This window comes from Rutidosis leptorrhynchoides, chromosome 2 (genome assembly GCF_046630445.1).
Source record: "Rutidosis leptorrhynchoides isolate AG116_Rl617_1_P2 chromosome 2, CSIRO_AGI_Rlap_v1, whole genome shotgun sequence".
Taxonomy (NCBI): Eukaryota; Viridiplantae; Streptophyta; class Magnoliopsida; order Asterales; family Asteraceae; genus Rutidosis; species Rutidosis leptorrhynchoides.
The window spans coordinates 570,189,827-570,213,198 of NC_092334.1; positions in this window are offsets into that span (position 1 = coordinate 570,189,827).

The following is a 23,372-nucleotide window of genomic DNA, read 5'->3' on the forward strand; positions in this document are numbered from 1 at the left end:
TGGTAATAAATTAAAATCAACACGTCAAACATCATGATTACGGAAGTTTAAATAAGCATAATTCTTTTATTATATTTCTCATCGTATCTTTATTTACTGTCATTTTATTACTCGCAATTTTATTTACTGTCATTTTATTTATTGTCATTATTTTACGCACTTTAATTATCGTCATTTATCTTTGCGCTTAAAATATAGAATCGACAAACCGGCCATTAAACGGTAAAACCCCCCTTTTATAATAATATTACTACTTATATAATTATATATATTTTGTATAAATATAGTTGTTAAAAATATAGTAAGTATCACCAGCTCCCTGTGGAACGAACCGGACTTACTAAAAACTACACTACTCTACGATTAGGTACACTGCCTATAGTGTTGTAGCAAGATTTAGGTATATCCCACTCTATAAATAATTAAAACTTGTGTCATATTTTGTAGTATTTTGTATTAAAAATAATACTATTTCGTACCCTCACGCTACATCATCAAGTTTTTGGCGCCGCTGCCGGGGACCTAGCGAAACGCTATATTTTTACCTTTTAAAAAAAAAATAAAAAAAAAAGTACAAAATCATAAAATACACTATGAGGGTAAAAGCCTCATTAATACACTACGTAAAGTAACTTGAGTAAGTCGAAATGAACTTTGTCATGGATTATGGTAATAGTTGGAAATGAACATTCTCCTTTTGATAAAGTAACGTATTTATATCCCTTAAATATAGCTTTTTAACGTATCTAAGTGTCGATAACCTCCGTTGATAATATTTTCACAACCATCAAATATGTTCATCAAGTATTTGGCAATTGTTGTAACTATAAATTATGCTTAGATATTTTTTTTTTGTGTAGTATTTTTATTTTCATCTTTATTAGTTTTTATAGATTTAAAAATACTAATAAATGTACTGATGTGATCTGCGTAAGGTGTCAAAATAGTTGCAAAATAACGAACTATGTCAACCACACAATATGAGTGAACAACCATACGTGTCAAATATTAAAAGGCCCACCACCCACACACTCTTTCTGCTCCACTAAATTAACATATTTACCATTTTCCCCTTTTCGTAATTCCTTATTATTGTTTCCTAGTATTTTTTTTTTCCCTTATTCTATAATTTTTAGTCTAATAGTTACTTTAGATAATTAAATTTGTAGGTGAATTTTAGATAACTAAGTTAGTTGTAATAAGTTTTGAAAAAAAAATAATAATAAAAAATTATTAATTTAAAAAAAAAAATTCTGTGTAAAAAAAAAAACGTTTTTTTTTTTTTAAAAAAAAAAAAATTCGTTTTTAGATAAAAAAAAAAAAAAAAATTTAAAAAAAAAAAATTTTTTTTTAAAAAAAAAAAAAAAAAAAATTTTCACGGACAATAGGCTGCTACTTTTATTTTATGTTACCCACTAGACAAATAACCCCACTTGTATCAATTAGTGATCACAAAATTCAACTATTTTTGCTGTTAACTATTCTATTTTCGTGATTTAACCCAAGGTGAAACTATTTACATGTTAGTGGTTGGTAATGTGGAGTTATGAGCTGGACAAACTTTTGTATATAATATAGTTGGAGAATATAAACAAACTGCCGTATTTATGTTATTCGGAATTGGGTTTATTAGTCAATCTTTGATGGACTACTATGATTATGCTATAATGGGCCGTAATCCATTCTCTTTTCTCTCTTGGATCGAAACGATGGCCAAGCTTGTGATGATACTTGCGGTTGTGGTGTTATCTAAAAAATAAAAATAAAAAATAAAAATAAAAAAAAAAGTGTTAGTATCCCAATCACAATTTCACCCACTTGACAAACGGGAATACTTATCTCCCATTCTTCAAATTTCTTAGCCTTATTTCTTATCACCCAATTTCTTAGCCTTATTTCGTACCTAGTATTAAGTTTAGTTTTGCCATAGTTATTTTTATACTTTTAGATTTTTAGGTTTTGCCGTAAAATCCCTTAAGTGCTTATTCCTTAGACTAAGATTTAGGTGCTTTAGAATTTTGCGACGCCGTTTTCCGCGCTACTTTCTTATTTTTATTTTTCGACGCCTATTTTTCGACCTTTTTATTTTTCGACGCTTTTCGACGCGCAATCTATTTCTTTCTTATTTCTCGACGCTCTAGTTTTTAGGACTTAGAATTTTCTATATTTTTTATCTAATTCTCCAAACGGAAAGAAAAATTATTTAAGCGGTTAAGTTAATAGACGTTGACATTTTTCTGGTTCGTAGTAATAGTTGGATTTGTACGTGGACCGGGTTATTGGAGCCAAACAGTCCTCAATTATATTGAGACCAAACGAATCCTGCCCCTCTGCTGCATCTTTTGGCTATTCGAAACGTGGGCAAAATCAGAAAAGTCTATTAATTGGATAGCTTATATAAGTTTTTCTTATTATTTTTATAACTAATAGGATATTCTGTGAATGCACCGAGCAAGACGTTCACCACCTGTAACTAGATCAAGACATTTAACAAATATAGCTGACGTTGATTTTTCTTTAGACTCGTCATCAAGTCGACCGAGTACTTCAACTCAAATTTCTGATAATCCAGTTTTTGAAACCAATATCACAATTGAGAATCCGGAGAATACTCAGGGACAATTCCGAGACCCTGATCCATTAATTATTCCTCCGGAACCACCAATCATTCAAACAGAGATTGTTGAGGAAGAAACCATTAAATCAGAAACCTCTAGTGATTCAGATACAACACTTCCAATCATGGAAAATCTAGAACCTCTAAGTATGGAAGACCGAATGAGAGCTACACGCACGGGCCAAGGTCATGCCATTATTAAACCAGAAGTTAATGCTCCAGATTATGAAATCAAAGGACAAATTCTACACATGGTGACTAATCAATGCCAATTCAGTGGTGCGCCGAATGAAGACCCAAACGAACATCTTCGTACGTTTAAAAGAATTTGTACACTATTCAAAATCCGATAAGTGGAAGATGAGCAGATCTATCTCATGTTGTTTCCCTGGACTTTAAAGGGAGAAGCCAAAGATTGGTTAGAATTGTTACCTGAAGGGGCGATTGATACATGGGATGTTTTAGTTGAGAAATTTCTTAAAAGATTCTTTCCGGCATCCAAAGCCGTGAGACTTCAAGGAGAAATTGTTACGTTCGCGCAAAAGCCAAATGAAACATTATATGAGGCGTGGACAAGATTCGGAAGGATGTTGAGAGGATGTCCTCAACACGGATTAGATACTTTTCAAATAGTGCAAATCTTTTATAAAGGCGTAGACATCGCCACACGAAAAGACATCGACATAACAGCTGGTGGTTCCATTATGAAGAAAACCGCAACTGAAGCTTACAAAATTATTGATAACACAGCCTCCCACTCACATGAGTGGCATCAAGAAAAAGATATCTTTCGATCATCTAAAGCGGCTAGAGCCGATTCTAGCCATGACTTTGATTCCGTTTTCGCAAAAATAGATGCTTTCGAAAGACGAATGGAAAAGATGAATAAAGATATTCACGCAATACGAATCAGTTGTGAGCAATGCGGTGGACCACACTTATTGAAAGATTGTCACATTGAACCAACCATGGAACAACGAGAGAATGTTTTCTATATGAACCAAAGGCCGGGAAATAATTATCAAAATAATTATCAACCGCCAAAGCTAAACTTCAATCGAAATCAAAACATTCTTTACAATCCAAAAGGACCCGAAAATAACTGGTATAACCAACAAGGACCGAATAACCAACCAACTCAAAACAACACTTTCAATCAACAAAGACCTGGCTTATATAAACCACAACAACAAACCGAAGAGAAAAAGTCAAATATGGAAGACGTGGTATTCAAGCTAGTTGAATCTCAAACACAATTTATTGAAACTCAAACCCAAACGAACGAGAGGTTTGATCAGTCATTAAGAACTCAACAAGCTTCCATTTTGAATCTAGAAAAACACGTAGGTACTCTTGCTAGCATGATGAGTGAGAGGGAACAAGGAAAGCTACCGAGTAATACTGAAGTAAATCCTCGGAATGAGAATGTTAATATGGTGTCAACAAATTCTAAAAAACCAGCTCCAGAAGATGGGAAGGTTTTAGATGTGAGTAACAATGAAGAAATTACACCACCACCACCCGAGTGTGTAAAGCCAGTGATGGCACCATACAAACCACCCATCCCGTTTCCAAGAAAAGGAGTTGAGTATGAGCAAGTAACAAGTAATAAAGATTGTGATACCTCTGGAAAGAAGAAGAAGAAAAAGAATAAGAAAGTACAAGAAACAAAAACCGTAAAGATAAACCCGGTGAATACAGTTCCACCAAAACCTCCACCTAGGGTAGGTGATCCGGGTGAATTTATTGTTCCTTGTCTACTTAGTGATTGTGTCATGTATGATGCACTAGCAGATTTAGGTGCGAGTGTAAGTGTTATGCCTCTTTCCTTATATAAGAGATTAGGTGTAGGTGAGTTAACTCCAACGGATATGAGTGTTCGACTCTTTGATCAAACCATTAAGCACTCAGTTGGAATTGCTGACAACCTAACCATTCAAGTAGGCAATTTAACCTTTCTAGTCGAATTCATTGTCATTAACATAGAAGAGGACCCAAACATTCCTCTAATTTTAGGTCGACCATTCTTAGCGTCCACCAAGGCGTTATTTGATGTAGGAAATGGTAGAATGACACTTAGTAGTGGTGACAAATCGATCACCTTTATGATTCGAAAGTCTAAATCTCCACCAACCAAAACCGTTGAACCAGCAAAAACGATTGGTAAGAACCATGTTGTTTTACCAACTCCAACGGTAGTGCTTAATAATAATAAAACGCCTAAGTGTGGCGAAAATGAAGTAACACCTAATGATGACATAATAACAAAGGACCCCGTTGTTGATACGAAATTAGATGACCCCGTTATTAACAGTTCAATGAAGAAACTTTTTAAACGGGCTATTGATGCTAGAAGTAAGGGGAACTTTAAGTTATGTAACCGGTTAGTATCCAATCTGTCGCCTAAAGAAAGGGCGAAGCTAGTTGAATTATGGGATATTACGGAAGAAGCCGGGCACTGGCTTAAAGAAAAAGTCACAGATACGCAAGTTGATTATGGACCAAGAGAAATTGACGATAAAGTTAATCACAATTTCAACACCACAGCTACCTAAGTGTGGGGAGATTCGAATGTTCTAAAAAGATAATGCTGTTTGGAGTTAGTTGTTCTGTTCCCGTGTAGTTCCGAGAATGGAATCCGATTGGTCTTTTCCGCTAGCAGACACTAAAGAACTAGTTTTCTCCCTCCATTCTGAATTTTTATTTTTTTTATGTTTTATTTGAAATTAATATGCATTTTAATTTATTTTTATTGTGATTTTAAAAAACAAAAATGTACTTTATTTCATTAAGTTAAAAAAATGATTTCTAAAATTCGTCGTGAGTTGAAGATTAGGTCGTTGAACCGAAATTGCTTTACCCGAGGGCGGGGCGACAAATTTTGTTATCATTATTTTTAATTTTATTGATCTAAAGGATGCCAAAAATATTATATATTATAAATTTTTGAACGTGGGGTTATAAACCAAACTTCAAAAATATATATATATATATATATGTTTGTATTTTATCTTATGTACAAAACAGGGTAAAACAACGCACTTTCAAAGACTGTCATTAAAGTTCAGCAAAAGGTACTAATTTTGACGACAAGACGCAAAACAACAAATATGATATAACAAATGAAGGAATGAACGATGAGGCGCCATCTATCATTCGACGAGCTTTGTAATTACAAACTCGGTATTTTTAATCACTTTTCTACACTAATCACCCTCATGAATTTATAATTATAGTCTGATTTCATGCAAATGAGGGCATTGCATGATCTCAAGTGTGGGGAAGGGTTATAAATTCTCTCGGGTTTATACTTGGTTTATTTGTCAAATTTTTTGAAAATTTGAAAAAAATTTCAACTAAATGAACTCAAAATCATGTTTATATATATTTATGAACAATAAAACTAGGTGTTAATGCCGAAATTATCGTTACCTCGAAAAGGACATAAATTGAGAAACAACTTAAAATGATTGAATTCAATTAAGAATGGAATAAAGGAGAATAAAAAGGCAAAGAAAGAAACTAAGTGTGGGGAGAATATACCAAGTCATTCAATTAAGAACTATCTATCACATGTTTCTGTAAAGTTATTGCAGGTGTTTTGTTTTGGACTAAATTAACTGTTTTACCCGATTTACTGTAATGAGAGATGGATCTACACGATGAATCAATTCCATCATTAAAAGGAAGTAAAGTCTTCCGAAAAAGACACGCTCTTCTTGATTTAGGTCAAGAAGTTGTCGTCCAGACCAGCTGTAGGTTGACGAAAAATCTAGAAAAGTCATCACTAAAATCAGCAGGAAATCCACGGACCTCAGCATCAAACATGGTCGCCAAGTGGTCAGATTTATCCTAACCATGAGAAGGATTTATCTCGTACAATGGGGGGCACCGTGCAAATTAGCTTGATAAGACTAATGAATCAGATCCCCAGAAAGGATAATCTCCTTAAAGATTAAAAATCAGCTTTTAAGACTGATATTACTCAATCCTTGAGATTGACCTTAAAGATTGAGAATTCAAACTCATGGAATTCAATGATATCTAAACTCGAGCTTGAACGAGAAAATATTTTGATCAAAAATACAAACCGATTTGTTTTCTGAAAACCCATTTTCAATGCGTTCATTACCATTGAACGTAAAATCCTAGGAATTCACCTGGAATTCATTAGGTCACCTGAACCAAATCGGGTGTCAACCGTAAGAACGGTGGTTGCATAGCATGGTCGAAGACAGGACCTTGTGCCAGACCGAAAAATCATAGGATGATCTTTACTATTGCTCCTACCAAGGATAGTTCTAGCATCCGACACGTTAAAAAGACCATAACCAAATGCATGTCATTAGACATTGCCTTAACAGTTTCTTGTTCATCGCTTTCCTTTACAACCTGACGGTAGTTTACCAAAAGGTAATATACGGAACAAGTAAACTGGATGTGTGCTTTCCGATACCGGGATAGCAGTGGATTACACGAGCCTAAAAGTTTTTAGCCAAAATATTGATCCACAAACATATTTTGAAACACCGATGGTGGATCAAATCAGAAAACTTGTCTAGGGTAAAATCTAGCTTGAATTTTCAAAAGATCAAATGTTTTCATAAAGATCCAATTTCCTTAAGGATCTAAATTTTTATAGTCATGTGGGACTGTAAACCGCCTTTCAAATGTGCACTTTGCTTTGGAAACCGAAAGTAAATCGGCTATTTGATTGCAAGTGTCGTTGACCTAAACCCAAGGCAACTATGGATGACACACCCACCTTTAACCATATTGTTACTATCATTGTTTATACCGCTCTATCAAAATCACTGATGTACAAAGTGTGAAGAATAAAGAAGTGATTCGTGTGATGTATTATATTTCAAGACTGTATTGCTTGAGGACAAGCAACGCTCAAGTGTGGGGATATTGATAAGGCTAAAAAGGAACATATATTTCATAGCATTATCCCTCAAGAAAGACACGATTTTAGTTGCAGTTGTTCCATTTTCAAGTAATATTCGTTTATATTAAATAAGTGCGAAGACAAAAGGCGAAAACGACGAATTGAAGATAAAAAGGTCCAAAAGGCTCAAATGTACAAAATACAATTCAAAAGGTTCAATTTATTGAGGAAGAACGTCTAAAAATGACAAAAGTACAAGTTACAAAACGCAAAGTACACGACATAAAATTGTACGAAAGGACGTTCGAAAATTCGAAACCAGGACATGAGTCAACTCTCAACGCTCGACGCAACGGTGTAAAAATTACAAGTCAACTATGCACAAGAATAAAATATAATATTTAAATAATTCATAATAAGAATAATATTAAATAATAAAAAGTTGTTAATTGAGCATAGTTCAGGGGTCATAAGCGAAAATTCAATTCATAATTTGCCTATAAAAGATAGCGCATTCGATCGATTTTAATATCCCTTTTCAATCTTCAATCTCTATCTCTTTCTTAATGTAAACGTATAATATATATTTATATTATAAATTTTAATTTTAATTTTAATTTTAAGTTTAATAATAAATGTAATTTAGTTATGATACAAATTATTTACGGGTTTTAAGTCAGAACTCTGCCCGTGTAATACTACGATATTAATACCCACTGTAAGTTATGTCTTTCCTTTTTAATTTAATGTCTAGTAGCTAAGCCATTATTATGCTTATTTGAGCCGAAGTAATCGTGATGTTGGGCTAAAATATTAAGACGGGGTTATTGAACTTTGTACCATAATTAAGGTTTGGGCAAAAGACCGACACTTGTGGAAATTGGACTATTGACTATTAATAGATGGGGGGTATTGTCTAATTGAGTGACAACTCATTGGAGTCTGTCGAACCTATCTTCAAATTAATTAACCTAATAATTAATAATGATTATGGTTGTCCTATTTAGTGACGTTCATATGGAATCTGTTATAATCATTTAATTAATCAATTGGGTTGGGTAATTGATTATTCATTCTGATCAAGTGGATGAATTAATATTCATAAACTAATTAAAACAGGGGTGGATTACATACAGTGATAACTGGTGTAATTGTTGACAGAAGTGATAACTGCGTCACAGTTTAAATCCTTAATCAGTTGGAATATTTGACTTCGGGTATAAGGGTAATTTGACGAGGATACTCGCACTTTATATTTATGATCGATGGACTATTATGGACAAAAACCAGATAGACGTATCAAATAAACCAGGACAAAGGACAATTAACCCATGGTAATAAATTAAAATCAACACGTCAAACATCATGATTACGGAAGTTTAAATAAGCATAATTCTTTTATTATATTTCTCATCGTATCTCTATTTACTGTCATTTTATTACTCGCAATTTTATTTACTGTCATTTTATTTATTGTCATTATTTTACGCACTTTAATTATCGTCATTTATCTTTGCGCTTAAAATATAGAATCGACAAACCGGTCATTAAACGGTAAAACCCCCCTTTTATAATAATATTATTACTACTTATATAATTATATATATTTTGTATAAATATAGTTGTTAAAAATATAGTAAGTATCACCAGCTCCCTGTGGAACGAACCGGACTTACTAAAAACTACACTACTCTACGATTAGGTACACTGCCTATAGTGTTGTAGCAAGATTTAGGTATATCCCACTCTATAAATAATTAAAACTTGTGTCATATTTTGTAGTATTTTGTATTAAAAATAATACTATTTCGTACCCTCACGCTACATCATCAGTGATTTCTATACGGTGGTATAAACAATGGTAGTAACGATATGGTTTACAGTCCCACATGACTATAAAAATTTAGATCCATTAAGGAAATTGGACCTTTATGAAAACATTTGATCTTTTGAAAATTAAATCTAGTTTTTACCCTAGATAAGTTTTCCGGAATAACCCTTTACCGGTGTTTGCAAAATATTTTTGTGGGTTTGGTGGGTTTCAGATTTGAAAATTTTAGCTCAAAACTTATGGTTTTGTGTCACCCACTTGCTAACCTTGTATTCGGAAAGCAACACGTCCAGTTTACTTGTCCCGTATATTACCTTTCGGTAAACTACCGTCCGGTTGTAAAGGAAAGCGTTGAACAAGCAACTGTTAAGGCAATGTCCCCTGACATGCTTTTAATTATGGTCTATAACGTGTCGGACGCAATTACTATCCTTGGTAGGAGCAATAGTAAAGCTCACCCTTATAATTTTTCAGTATGGCACAAGGTCCTGTCTTTGACCACTATGCAACCACCGTTCTTACGGTTGACACCCGTTTTAGTTCAGGTGACCTAATGAATTCCAGGTGAATTCCTAGGATTTTACGTTCAATGGTAATGAACGCATTGAAAATAGGGTTTTCAGAAAACAAATCGGTTTGTAATTTTGATCAAAATATTTTCTCGTTCAAGCTCGAGTTTAGATATCATTGAATTCCATGAGTTTGAATTCTCAATCTTTAAGGTCAATTTCTAGGATTGAGTAATATCAGTCTTAAAAGCTGATTTTTAATCTTTAAGGAGATTATCCTTTCTGGGGATCTGATTCATTAGTCTTATCCAGCTAATTTGCATGGTGCCCCCCCATTTTACAAGATAAATCCTTCTCATGGTTAGGATAAATCTGACCACTTGGCGACCCTGTTTAATGCTGAGGTCCGTGGATTTCCTGCTGATTTTAGTGATGACTTTTCTAGATTTTTCGTCAACCTACAGCTGGTCTGGACGACAACTTCATGACCTAAATCAAGAAGCGCGTGTCTTTTTCGGAAGACTCTACTTCCTTTTAATGATGGAATTGATTCATCGTGTAGATCCATCTTTCTTACAGTAAATCAGGTAAAACAGTTTAGTTTAGTCCAAAGCAAAAGTATTTTCAGTTATTTGTTACAGATATATGTGACATATGTTTAAGATAACTTGGTAAATTTTCCCACACTTGGCTTTTATTTTCCTTTTTATCGTCCTCTATTCCATTTTAAATGAATTTTAACATTTTGGTTTGTTTCTCAATTTATGTCCTTTCCGAGGTAACAATAATTTCGGTGTTAAAACCTAGTTTTATCGTTCATAAATATGTATAAACATGATTTTGAGTTCATTTAATTGAAAATTTTGAAAATTTTTACTAGAATTGGGTAGTCAGTATATAAGACTAGGGCTGTTCTTTATTATCAGAGAGCACTAGATTCTAATACAACTACTGCTTTACTAGTATTTTTAATGGTAACCAAGTGTTTAAGATAAAAATTTTAAAATCCGAAAGAATTTAACCCCTTCCCACACTTAAGATCTTGCAATGCCCTCATTTGCAAGAAATCAGTAATAATTTAAATTATTGAGGGTGATTTGTGTGAAAATGATTAAATTTTTACCAAAGTTTCCAAATATATTGGCGTTTGTTTGCTGAATGATAAATGGTGCACATCATTTGTTCATTCCGTCTTGTTGTTATTTCACATATATTTTGCATCTTGTCGTCAAAATTAGTTGCTTTTGCTGAACTTAATGCCAGTCTTTGAAAATGCGTTGTTTTACCCTGTTGTGTACATAAGATAAACTGCAAACATATATACATATTTTTGAAGTTTGGTATATTACCCCACATTCAAAAATTATTAAAATCTAAGAATAAAAGTTAGACAATTATAAAAACTATTACAATATTAACAAAAGTATTAAACGTATCAATCATTACAAATTACAAAATAAATAAAACTAAGTATACTAGGGATGATACTGGTACCAATAGGGGTTCCAGGCATAACCATAGGTGCTATAGAATGCTTCGGCAGGGTTATACGTAGGATACGGTGGTTGCATCTCTATAGACCAGGGAGAGAAGATGGGTTTCGGTGTAGGAATATAGTTTCTACCTATATGTTGGCAATGAGCTATGATTTGGTTCTGATGAACTTGCCAATCTTCAAATGCTCTCTGTCTAGCATTTTCGTACTCCTGTGAAGCTATAAACCTTTGCATTTCTTGCATCTCATTTCCCCCTCCTACATTACCTTGCTGTTGGTTTCTCTCAACCTGTGGATGTCTACAATGGTATGGTACTGCGGCTTTATTTTGCCTCTTCAAAACTTTCGCACCATGGTACACATTTAAACCTATAGTATCGTGGGGTTCTGGTTCTTCGACTAATAATCCCCCCCGACTTATATCCACACCGAGATATTCACCAATCAAAGTAATAAAAATACCACCTCCTATTATGCTATGCGGTCTCATCCCCCGAACCATAGCTGATAAATAATAACCCACACAATACGGTATACTTACAGCGCTTTATGGGTCTCGAATACACATATGGTAAAACAAATCCTGTTCATTTACCTTTTCCTTGTTCTTACCTCTTTGTGTAATCGAATTAGCTAAAAACCTATGAATCACTCTTAATTCGGCTCTATCTATATCCAAATAAGAGTAATTTCCCCCTTTGAAACGGTGATGGCTTGTCATTTGACTCCACACACCGTGTGTATCAAAATTTTCATCTATCTTTCTACCGTTTAGTATCAACCCTCTACAATCGGCAGATGCTAACTCCTCAGGCGTATATATACGTAAAGCCTGAGCCATGTCCAGTAAAGACATGTGGAGCATCGAACCGCCTAACAAAAATCTAATAAAAGAACGATCGGTTAAACTAGCTACCCGATCATTCAACTCTATACTACACAACAATTCTTCACACCATACTTTATATACAGGTCTACGCATGGTGAATAAACGTACCCAGTCATTAAAAGTAGAATTACCATACCTCTGTACAAGTAATTCCCTAATTGGCCCGGCCAATTCTACAGCTTCTAAGGGTCCCCATTCTATGACCCTCGGTACCTCAACAACCTTAGAATGAAGAGTATGCAAACCCCTTTGGTATTTTGGATAATCTATCCAAAGTCTGTCAAATCTTAGGTTCGGGTGCAACTCTTCCAAGTGCATATCAGAAAAGGTCATGACTGGATGATGTATATCCTGCTTGTAGTAGTTATCCACCTCCTGTTGTTCCGCATTCTCAGCAGGAGCATTGCGGGCTTGGGATGAAGATTCACCCCTTTCAGTCTGCAAAACACATCAAACACAATTTTTGTACATCCAAATATGCATTAGTGTCAGCAAAATCATCAATCAAAATAATTACAATGACATGATCAATTTATATCAAACTTAAGCTTATTTTCATATTTTCATCAAATCTACACTTTTTCAAATAAGCATATACGAAAATGTTCGCCAAGTTCATAAGCATTCAACTCAAATAACATGTCAAAATAATCATTACTAGCAATTAAACAAGTTTCAAATGGCATTATCTTTCAAAAATCAAGTTCATGAATTTTAGACTTGAAAAAGTCCACTTTAATTCTCAAAATCATGTTTAGGTTCAAAGTTTGGATCATTTAACTACCTAGACATGTTACACTACTTAATTTAGCAACAATTCATGACAAAAATCGGCCATAACCTGTTTATATCAAAAAGCCCCAAATTTGCTTAAGAACACAAACCCTAGATTACTCAAAATTTGAAGTTTAAGGCTTCTAATCATGTTAAACAGCATCAATCTAGGTTATACAAGCATAATACATAAACAATTTAAGCCTAATTACACTAAAAAGCATCAAAATCAAATTGGGGAAAAAATTGCTCAAGAACACAAATTTCGGATTAAATGGTGTTTAGGTGTAGAAATTTACCGTTTTTCTTGAGTAATTCCTTGATAGCATCCTTCTCAACATGATTTTAGTAAAAGATTTGGTGATTAACGGTTAAAAATTGTGATTTTGGGGGTTTTTTTCGAGTTTTTTCGGAGTGTTTTCGCAGTATTTTTGAGTTGTGGTGTGTGGTTTGAGCTGTTCTTGCGTTTTATTTTTTTTTCTGTAAATTGGTCCTCCCGCTACTCGCGGAGATTTCCCCTTCAAACTCCGCGAGTCGCGGAGTTTGCTATTTTTTTTTTTTATAATCATTAACTTATAAAACAATTAAGTACTTAATTTTAAAATTTTGTTTCCCTTGTTATTTAGGACGAGGTCGTTTCGGATCGATGTCCTAGTCCGTCCCTCGACAAAATTTTAAAATTTGTCTTTCTGTAGCGATTGTTTTAAAAGCTAAGATTTTTGGGTTTTTTATTGTTTTTGGCATACTTTAATTCAATAAGATTAAAAATAATGATAATAAAAGTTCTCGTCCCTCCCTCGGGTAAAGCAATTTCGGTTCAAAGACCTAGTCTTCAACTTACGACGAATTTTAAAAATCATATTTTTAACTTAATGAGATAAAGTAAATTTTTGTTTTTAAATTCACACAACTTAAATATAAAATTCAAAATTAATATTAAAAATTCACACCAAACTTAAAATTTGAAATGCATAAAATTAAAAATTCATATTTTAAAAATTAAAAATTCACACCAAACTTAATTTTAAAAATTCATATTATAAATTCACACCAAACTTATATTAATTTTTCAAATATTTACAATTTTAAAAATATTGTTTTTACAAAGTTTACAATATTAATTTAAGATTTAAATATTAATTTTAAAAACATGGTAAAAATAAAATTAAAAATCTTTTTGGCTTTTTATCCCACTTTAATCAATCAAATAGTATCAAAAATATGCGCCCCTCTTTTCGGTAAAGTAATTTCGGTTCCAAGACCTAATTTAACTCATGACGAATTTTTGAAATATTTTGGGTTGATTGATTAAAGATATTTATACCTTAAGAATAAACGTTAAATTTCGCAGTGATGTAATAAATTTTTGAATGATATCAATAATTTCGATCGCCAAACCTAATTTTATTTAATACTAATTTAATACTTTATAGCGAACAAATTAGCGTTTATTATCAAAAGGTTAAAAATAAAATAAAATAAAAACTGTACAGACTTACCTGTGAAATAGATTTCTTAGTTATATGATCTATCTCATTCATAAGATAGTCGGTTTAATTGGTTTTCCATGGCTACATAGGCGTAACCTCGAGCATTCAGTGTCTTTTCTTCTAAACATATGAACGGTCCGTCTCTGCATAAAGTAACAAATTCGGTATTTGAATAGGTTTGATTATTTGAACATTTACCTCCATGTGACCATTTTCCGCATTTGTGACATCTTTCTAGGTGTCGTGCTCTTCTTTTCGCTGCGGATTTTGATTTTCCTTTACCAAATTGTAACTTATTATCTTCGCATCTGGATTCTTTTCTAACTCCGCCCATTCTTTCTCTGATTACTGATACTAATTCACTCGGGAGTATGTCATTATTACGTTTAGTGATCAAAGCGTGTAGCATTAGACCATGGTTTAGTTCACAGGCAGTCTTCATTTCGTAAAAACCTAAAAAAAATAAAAATTCAGAATGGGGGGAGAAGACTAGTTCTTTAGGGTCTGCTAGGGAAAGACCATTCGGGTTCCATTTTCGAGAACTACATGAAAACAGACAATCTAACTCTAACAGAAATACATATTATCCTTTAAAGACTTGATTCTCCCCACACTTAGTTAGCTGTGGTGTCGAAATTGTGATTAACTTCGTTGTCGACTTCCATCGGGCCATGTATGTAATGTTTAACTCTGTGACCATTAACTTTAAATTCAATCCCATTTGAATTTATTAATTCTATCGTTCCGTATAGGAAAACTCTTTTGACTATGAATGGTCCAGACCATCTTGATTTCAATTTTCCAGGAAATAGCTTGAATCGTGAATTGAAAAGAAGAACTCTGTCTCCTTCTTTAAATTCTTTTAAACTTCTGATTCTTTTATCATGCCATTTCTTCGTTCTTTCCTTATAGATTAACGAATTATCGTATGCTTCATGTCTTAATTCTTCTAATTCGTTTAGTTGACTTAATCGTAGACGTCCAGCTTCATGTAAATCAAGATTACATGTTTTCAAAGCCTAAAATGCTTTGTGTTCAATTTCTACTGGAAGATGACATGCTTTTCCATAAACAAGTCTAAAAGGTGTGGTTCCAATTGGAGTTTTGTAGGCTGTTCTAAAAGCCCAGAGTGCATCCTCCAATTTAATGGACCATTCCTTCGGATTTGATCCTACGGTTTTCTCTAGAATACGTTTTAAGGCTCGGTTGGTATTTTCAACTTGTCCACTTGTTTGTGGATGATATGCGGTGGAGATTTTATGAGTTACTCCATATCTTTTAAGAACTTTCTCAAGTTGATTATTACAGAAATGAGTACCCCGATCACTTATCAAAGCTTTCGGTGTTCCAAACCTTGCAAAAAGACGTTTTAAAAAGTTGACTACAACTCGTGCATCATTAGTTGGGAAAGCTTGTGCTTCCGCCCATTTAGATACATAATCAATGGCTACGAGTATATATAGATTATTATGAGATTTTGGAAATGGACCCATAAAGTCAATACCCCAAATGTCAAATACTTCACATACTTGGATGACATTTTGTGGCATTTCATCACGTTGACTTATTTTTCCGACCCTTTGACAAGCATCACAGGATTTGCAAAGAAGGTGTGCATCTTTGTAAATTGTAGGCCAATAGAATCCAGCATCATAAACTTTTCTTGCTGTTAGTTGAGGCCCATAATGCCCTCCTGTTGGTCCTGTGTGACAATGGTTTAATATTTTACTAGCTTCATCTCTAAATACACATTGGCGTATTATTCCATCGGGACAACTTTTAAACAGATGTGGATCTTCCCAGAAATAGTGTTTTATATCACTGAAGAATTTCTTTCGTCTTTGGTACGATAATCCTTTTTCAAGGAATCCACAAACTAAGTAGTTTGCATAGTCTGCAAACCATGGGATTTCTTTATAATCTATCTTCAATAGATATTCATCAGGAAAGTTGTCTTGTATGGCCGATTCATTTAGAACTTCTAACTCAGGATTTTCAAGACGAGAAAGATGATCAGCGGCGAGATTTTCTGCTCCTCTTTTATCTCGGATTTCAATATCAAACTCTTGTAAGAGTAAGATCCAATGGATTAATCTTGGTTTAGCATCTTGTTTCGAAAATAGGTATCTAAGAGCAGAATGGTCGGTATAGACCACCGTTTTTGCTAGAACGAGATATGATCGAAATTTGTCAAAAGCAAAGACAATAGCAAGGAGTTCTTTTTCAGTAGTTGTATAGTTCGTTTGTGCTCCTTGTAACGTCTTACTAGCATAATATATAGGTTGAAATCATTTTTCAATCCTTTGTTCTAAAACGGCTCCCATTGCAAAATCACTTGCATCGCACATTAGTTCAAATGGTAGATTCCAATTTGGTGTTATCATGATTGGTGCATTAGTGAGTTTTTCTTTAAGAATATTAAAAGATTTGATACACTCATCTGAAAAGATGAATGGAGCATCCTTTTCTAGGAGTTTATTCATAGGAGTGGCAATTTTAGAAAAATCTTTTATGAAACGTCGGTAAAAACCGGCATGCCCTAGAAAACTCCTAACTCCTCTAACATTGGTGGGATGTGGAAGTTTAGCAATTACATCTACTTTAGCTCTATCCACTTCAATTCCTTCTTTTGAAATTTTATGACCAAGAACGATGCCTTCTTTAACCATGAAATGGCATTTCTCCCAATTAAGAACTAGATTTGACTGTTCGCATCTAATTAGAATTCGCTCCAGATTAACTAGACATGATTTAAATGTATCACCGAAGACTAAAAAGTCATCCATGAATACTTCCATGCATTCTTCTATCATGTCGTGAAAAATCGCCATCATACACCTTTGAAAGGTTGCAGGGGCGTTGCAAAGTCCAAATGGCATGCGTTTGTAAGCAAAAGTACCATAAAGGCACGTGAATGTGGTTTTCTCTTGGTCCTCGGGTGCTATTGGAATTTGAAAATATCCGGAAAATCCATCTAGAAAACAATAGTAACTATTTCCGGCTAATCTTTCCAACATTTGATCTATGAAAGGTAAGGGAAAGTGATCTTTTCTGGTGGCGTCATTTAATTTTCTATAATCAATACACACACGCCATCCTGTTACAGTCCTAGTAGGAATAAGCTCATTTTTCTCATTTGTAATGACAGTCATGCCACCCTTCTTTGGCACGCATTGAACTGGGCTTACCCATGGACTATCAGAGATTGGATAAATTAAACCTGCATCTAGCAGTTTAATAATCTCTTTCTTAACTACATCTTGCATATTAGGATTTAGTCTTCGTTGGCGTTGCACATACGTTTTATGACCTTCTTCCATAAGGATTTTATGTGTGCAATACGAAGGACTTATTCCTTTAATATCATGAATCTTCCATGCAATGGCTGGTTTATGAGTTTTCAACACAGAAATGAGTTGTGATTTCTCATTTTCAGTAAGAGAAGACGATATTATTACAGGTAATTCAGATTCACCTATATATATATATATATATATATATATATATATATATATATATATATATATACAAACTTTGTAAATAAGCGTATTCCAAATGGTTTGGAAGTGGCTTTAATTCTAATTTCGGAGGTTCTTCTATCGATGATTTATATCGATATTTGTCTTCTTCTTTTAGCATTTGAATTTCTTCTGTTGTTGGTTCATATCCATTAGCTATAAGTGTAGCTAACATTTTAGCTTCATCAATTGGTTCATTACCTTCTCCTAAAGAACATTCTCCTGTTCCTTGTAATTCTGGAAATTCTTCTAATAATTTTGCATGTGCATCTATAGTTTGAATATAATAACATGTATCATCTGCAAATTGCGGTTGTTGCATTGCTCTATCAACTGAAAAGGTAACACTCTCATCCACTATACTTAGGGTCAATTTCTTACCGAACACGTCTATCATTACTTTAGCCGTGTTTAAGAATGGTCTTCCTAATATGAGAGGAACTTGAGAATCTTCTTCCATGTCCAGAACAACAAAATCTACTGGAAATACTAAAGTACCAACTTTAACTAGCATGTTCTCCATTATCCCTCTAGGATATTTTATTGATCTATCGGCTAGTTGTATGCTTATTCTGGTTGGTTTCAATTCTCCAAGGTCTAGTTTAGTGTATAGTGTATAGTGAATACGGCATTAGATTTATACTAGCACCTAAGTCTGCCAATGCTTCTATTGAACTAAGACTACCCAGAAAACATGGAATTGTGAAACTTCCTGGATCAGATAGTTTTTCTGGTATCTTATTCAACAGCACTGCTGAACAATTAGCATTCATAGTAACAGCCGAGAGTTCTTCCATTTTCTTTCTATTTGAAATTAGATCTTTCAAGAATTTAGCATATCTAGGCATTCCTGAAATCACATCAATGAAAGGAAGATTTACATTTATCTGTTTAAACATATCCAAGAATTTGGATTGCTCGGCTTCAAGTTTCTCTTTCTTCATTTTGCTCGGGTAAGGAAGTGGTGGTTGGTATGGTTTAACATAAGGTTTAGCCTTAACTGTGTTATCTTCATTAACCTTTTCAACTACCGGTTCTTTTTCCTTATCTTGATCAGGTTGTGGTTCTTGTGGAGTAGGAATAACTTCATCAGAAGTTACAGGTATTTCAGATGGTTTAAGTGTTGTACCACTTCTTGTGGTAATGGCTTTAGCTGTTTCATTCCGGGGGTTAGCATTTGTATCACTAGGTAGACTTCCCAGTTTTCTTTCACCTATTAACCTTGCTAGGTTACTTACTTCTTGTTCCAGATTTTGAATAGAAGCTTGTTGATTTCTAAATGCTTGAGCATTTTGTTCATTGGTTTGTTTTTGAGATGTGAAAAACTGCGTTTGAGTTTCAACTAGCTTTGTCATCATATCTTCTAAATTCGGCTTTTTATCATCGGTTTGTTGTAGTGGTTTGTTGTAGTGGTTTGTTTTGAAAATTAGGTCTTTGCTGATTGTAAGTATTATTGGATACTTGTTGATTGCTAGGACCTTGTTGGTTGTTGTATGGAATATTTCTGTTATAATTCTGGTTTTTATTGTAAATCGGTCTTGGCGGTTGATAATTATTCTGATAATTATTTCCAGGCCTTTGGTTTATGTATGAAATATTCTCTCTTTGTTCCAATGTTAATTCAATACTGAGACAATCTTTTGTCAAATGTGGTCCTCCACACTGCTCACAACTAATTCGTATTGAGTGAATATCTTTAGTCATCTTTTCCATTCGTCTCTCCACAGCATCTATCTTTGCGGAAATGGAATCTAAGTCATGGCTAGAATCGGCTCTAGCTGCTTTAGATGATCTAACGATATCTTTTTCTTGGTGCCACTCATGTGAGTGGGAAGCAGTGTTATCAATAATTTTGTAAGCATCAGTTTTGGTTTTCTTCATAATAGAACCACCAGCTGCTATATCTATGTCTTTCCTTGTAGTGATGTCGCATCCTTGGTAGAATATTTGTACTATTTGACAGGTGTCTAAACCATGTTGCAGACATCCTCTTAATAACTTTCCAAATCTTGTCCACGCCTCATATAGAGTTTCATTCGGTTTCTGTGTAAACGTAACAATTTTTGCTTGAAGTCTTACGGCTTTAGATGCCGGAAAGAATTGTTTAAGAAATTTGTCAACTAAAACATCCCATGTATCGATCGCCCATTCAGGTAACGATTCCAACCAATCTTTGGCTTCTCCCTTTAAAGTCCAGGGAAATAACATGAGATATATCTGTTCATCCTCCACTTCTCGGATTTTAAATAGTGTGCAGATCCTATTAAAGGTACGTAGATGTTCATTTGGATCTTCCTTCGGCGCACCACTAAATTGGCATTGATTAGTCACCATGTGTAGAATTTGTCCTTTGATTTCATAATCTGGCGCATTAATGTCTGGATGAGTAATTGCGTGACCTTGGCCAGTGCGTTTAGCTCTCATTCGGTCTTCCATACTTAAAGGTTCCAGATTCTCCATAATTGAATTTGTTGAATCGGAATCACTAGAGGATTCTGATTTAATGGTTCGTTCCTCAACAATCTCTGTTTGAATGATTGGTGGTTCCGGAGGAAAGTTTAATGGTTCAGGATCTACGAACCGTTCCTGAATATTCTCCGGATTCTCAATTGTGAGGTCGGGTTCAAAAAATGGATTATCGGAAATTTGAACTGAAGTACTTGGTCGACTGGATGACGATTCTAAAGAAAAATCAACGGCGGTTATATTTGCTAAATGTCTTGATCTAGTTACAGGTGGTGAACGTACAAAGGGTGGTGATCGTCTTGCTCGGTGCATTCACTGAATATCCTATTAGTTTTAAAAGGAAAGAAAAATTATAATAAGTTATCCAACCAATAGACTTTTCTGATTTTGCCCACGTTTCGAATAGCCAAAAGATGCAGCAGAGGGGCAGGATTCGTTTGGTCTCAATATAATTGAGGACTGTTTGGCTCCAATAACCCGGTCCACGTACAAATCCAACTATTACTACGAACCAGAAAATTTTGATGTCTATCAATTTAACCACTTAAAATAAATTTTCGTAATTTTAAGAAAATTAGATAAGAAGTAGAATAAAAATCTATGTCCTAAAAACTAGAATAGCGAGAAATAAGAAAGAAAAAGAGTTCGTCGAAAAAGGTTGAAAAAGAAAAATGGTTGAAAAATAAAAGGTGACGGAAAAATTAAAGAAACTTATAAAAACTTAAAAATACTTGACTAACCTAACCTTATTACTACAACTAATTTAAAATTATAATCGCAAATTGAGATTACCAATTGGAATGATAATTGATACATAGGTAAAAGGTGTCTAAAAATATTAAAGCTTACAAGAAAAACTATATCCCAAATGGAAATAACTTAAAAAGAAACTAAAACTTAAAAAGGTGTCACAAAATTCTAAAGCACCTAAATCTTAGTCTAAAGAAAAAGCACTTAAGGAATTCTACGGCAAAGCCTAAAAATCTAGAAGTAAAAATAACTATGGCAAAAACTGAGTTCAAAACTAAAAATGAGCTAAAAATACAAATATTACGCTAAAACGATTAAAAAGGGACAAAATATAAAAATATATAAAAAGTTGTAAAAATTACAATTTTTATAAAAATATTATTTTTATATTATTTTATAAAAGTATTAATTTAAATATATAAATAAAACTAATTAAAACTTAATATAACTAAATAATTAAAATTAAATATTAATTTAATTAAAACCTAAATCTTAATTAATTAATAATAATAATTATTACTTCGTATTAATTGCAGTTAGGGTTTCTGGCAGGCGTGTCAGAAAAAGCTCCGCGAGTTGCGGTATATCAGGCGGAAAACCCCTCGAGTTGCGGGGTTCAGAAATTCAACTCTGAAACAGTTTAAAATTTACGCGTTTTTTTTTTCTGTTTTTAATTTTTTCTGTTTAAAAAAAAACTATGTGTATAATAAAAACTTATATTTACAACTTAAATAAAAATAGAATTACTTTATAATTTTATAAAAATCTTAAAACTATATTTATATATATATATTTTTTATATGTTTTTAAATAAAAACAAAATACTTAAATAAAACTTATATAAAAATAAAGAAACTTTATAAAACTTAAATATTTAACAAAATCTTAAAAATACATAAATTTTTTTTTTTTATATTAGCGTTGCGCTTCCGGCTTTTAAGAGGTTCCCCGGCAGCGGCGCCAAAAATACTTGATGTGGTAGCGGAGTAGTATATAAAATAGCTTATATTTTTGCAGAAAATACTATTAAATACGATACAATTTTACACAAGATATTTATTTATTTATAGAATGAATATACTTAAACCTTGCTACAACACTTATAGGCAGTGTACCTAATCGTACAGTAGTGTAGTTTTTAGTAAGTCCGGTTCGTTCCACAGGGAATCTTTTTAAACAAAGCTTAACGCTATATTAGTTTACTTTTATAAAAATACAAATATAAGTAATATTATTATTATAAAGGGGGGTTTTTACCGTTTAATGACCGGTTTGTCGATTTTAAAACTTTAGTCGCAGTTAAAACCAAATGTAAAATATTAAAAATAAATACAAGACTTAAATTAAAGCATAAAGTAAATAACGATAATGAAATTGCGAATAATAAAAGTGCGATAAAATAAACTTGCGATAATTAAAAAGTACGATAATTAAAAGTACAATTAAATACAATAACAATAAAAATGCGATAATTAGAAGTGCAATTAAATATAAAATAAAGGAAATTAAATACGAAATAAAAGAATTATGCTTATTTAAACTTCCGTAATCATGATGTTTGACGTGTTGATTTTAGTTTTATGCCCATGGGTTAATTGTCCTTTGTCCTGGATTATTTAATATGTCCGTCTGGTTTTTGTCCATAACAGTCCATCAGTCATAAATATAAAGTGCGAGTGTCCTCGTCAAATTATCCTTAAACCCGAAGTTAAATATTCCAACTAATTGGGGACTTAAACTGTAACAAGATTTTAATACTTTGTTTAATAATTACACCAGGATGTTGACTGAGTGTAACCCAAGGTTTTAATATTTTGTTATCAATTATACCAAGTGTCCTTGTACATAATTTCACCCCTGTTTTAATTATTCTAGTGGCTATTAATCCATTCCCGTGTCCGGTTAAATGAACGATTATTCGTACATATAAATACCCCGCCCATCGTGTCCGATTGAGTGTATATGGTAATTTATAGGGACGCCCAATTGTAAATCTTTATATTAAAATTAACAAACTATCATTTAGTTAAACAAATATAAAGCCCATTAATAGCTCATAGTCTAATTTCCACAAGTGTCGTTCTTTTGTCCAAACCCCAATTATGATACAAAGCCCAATTACCCAATTTTAGTAATTAGCCC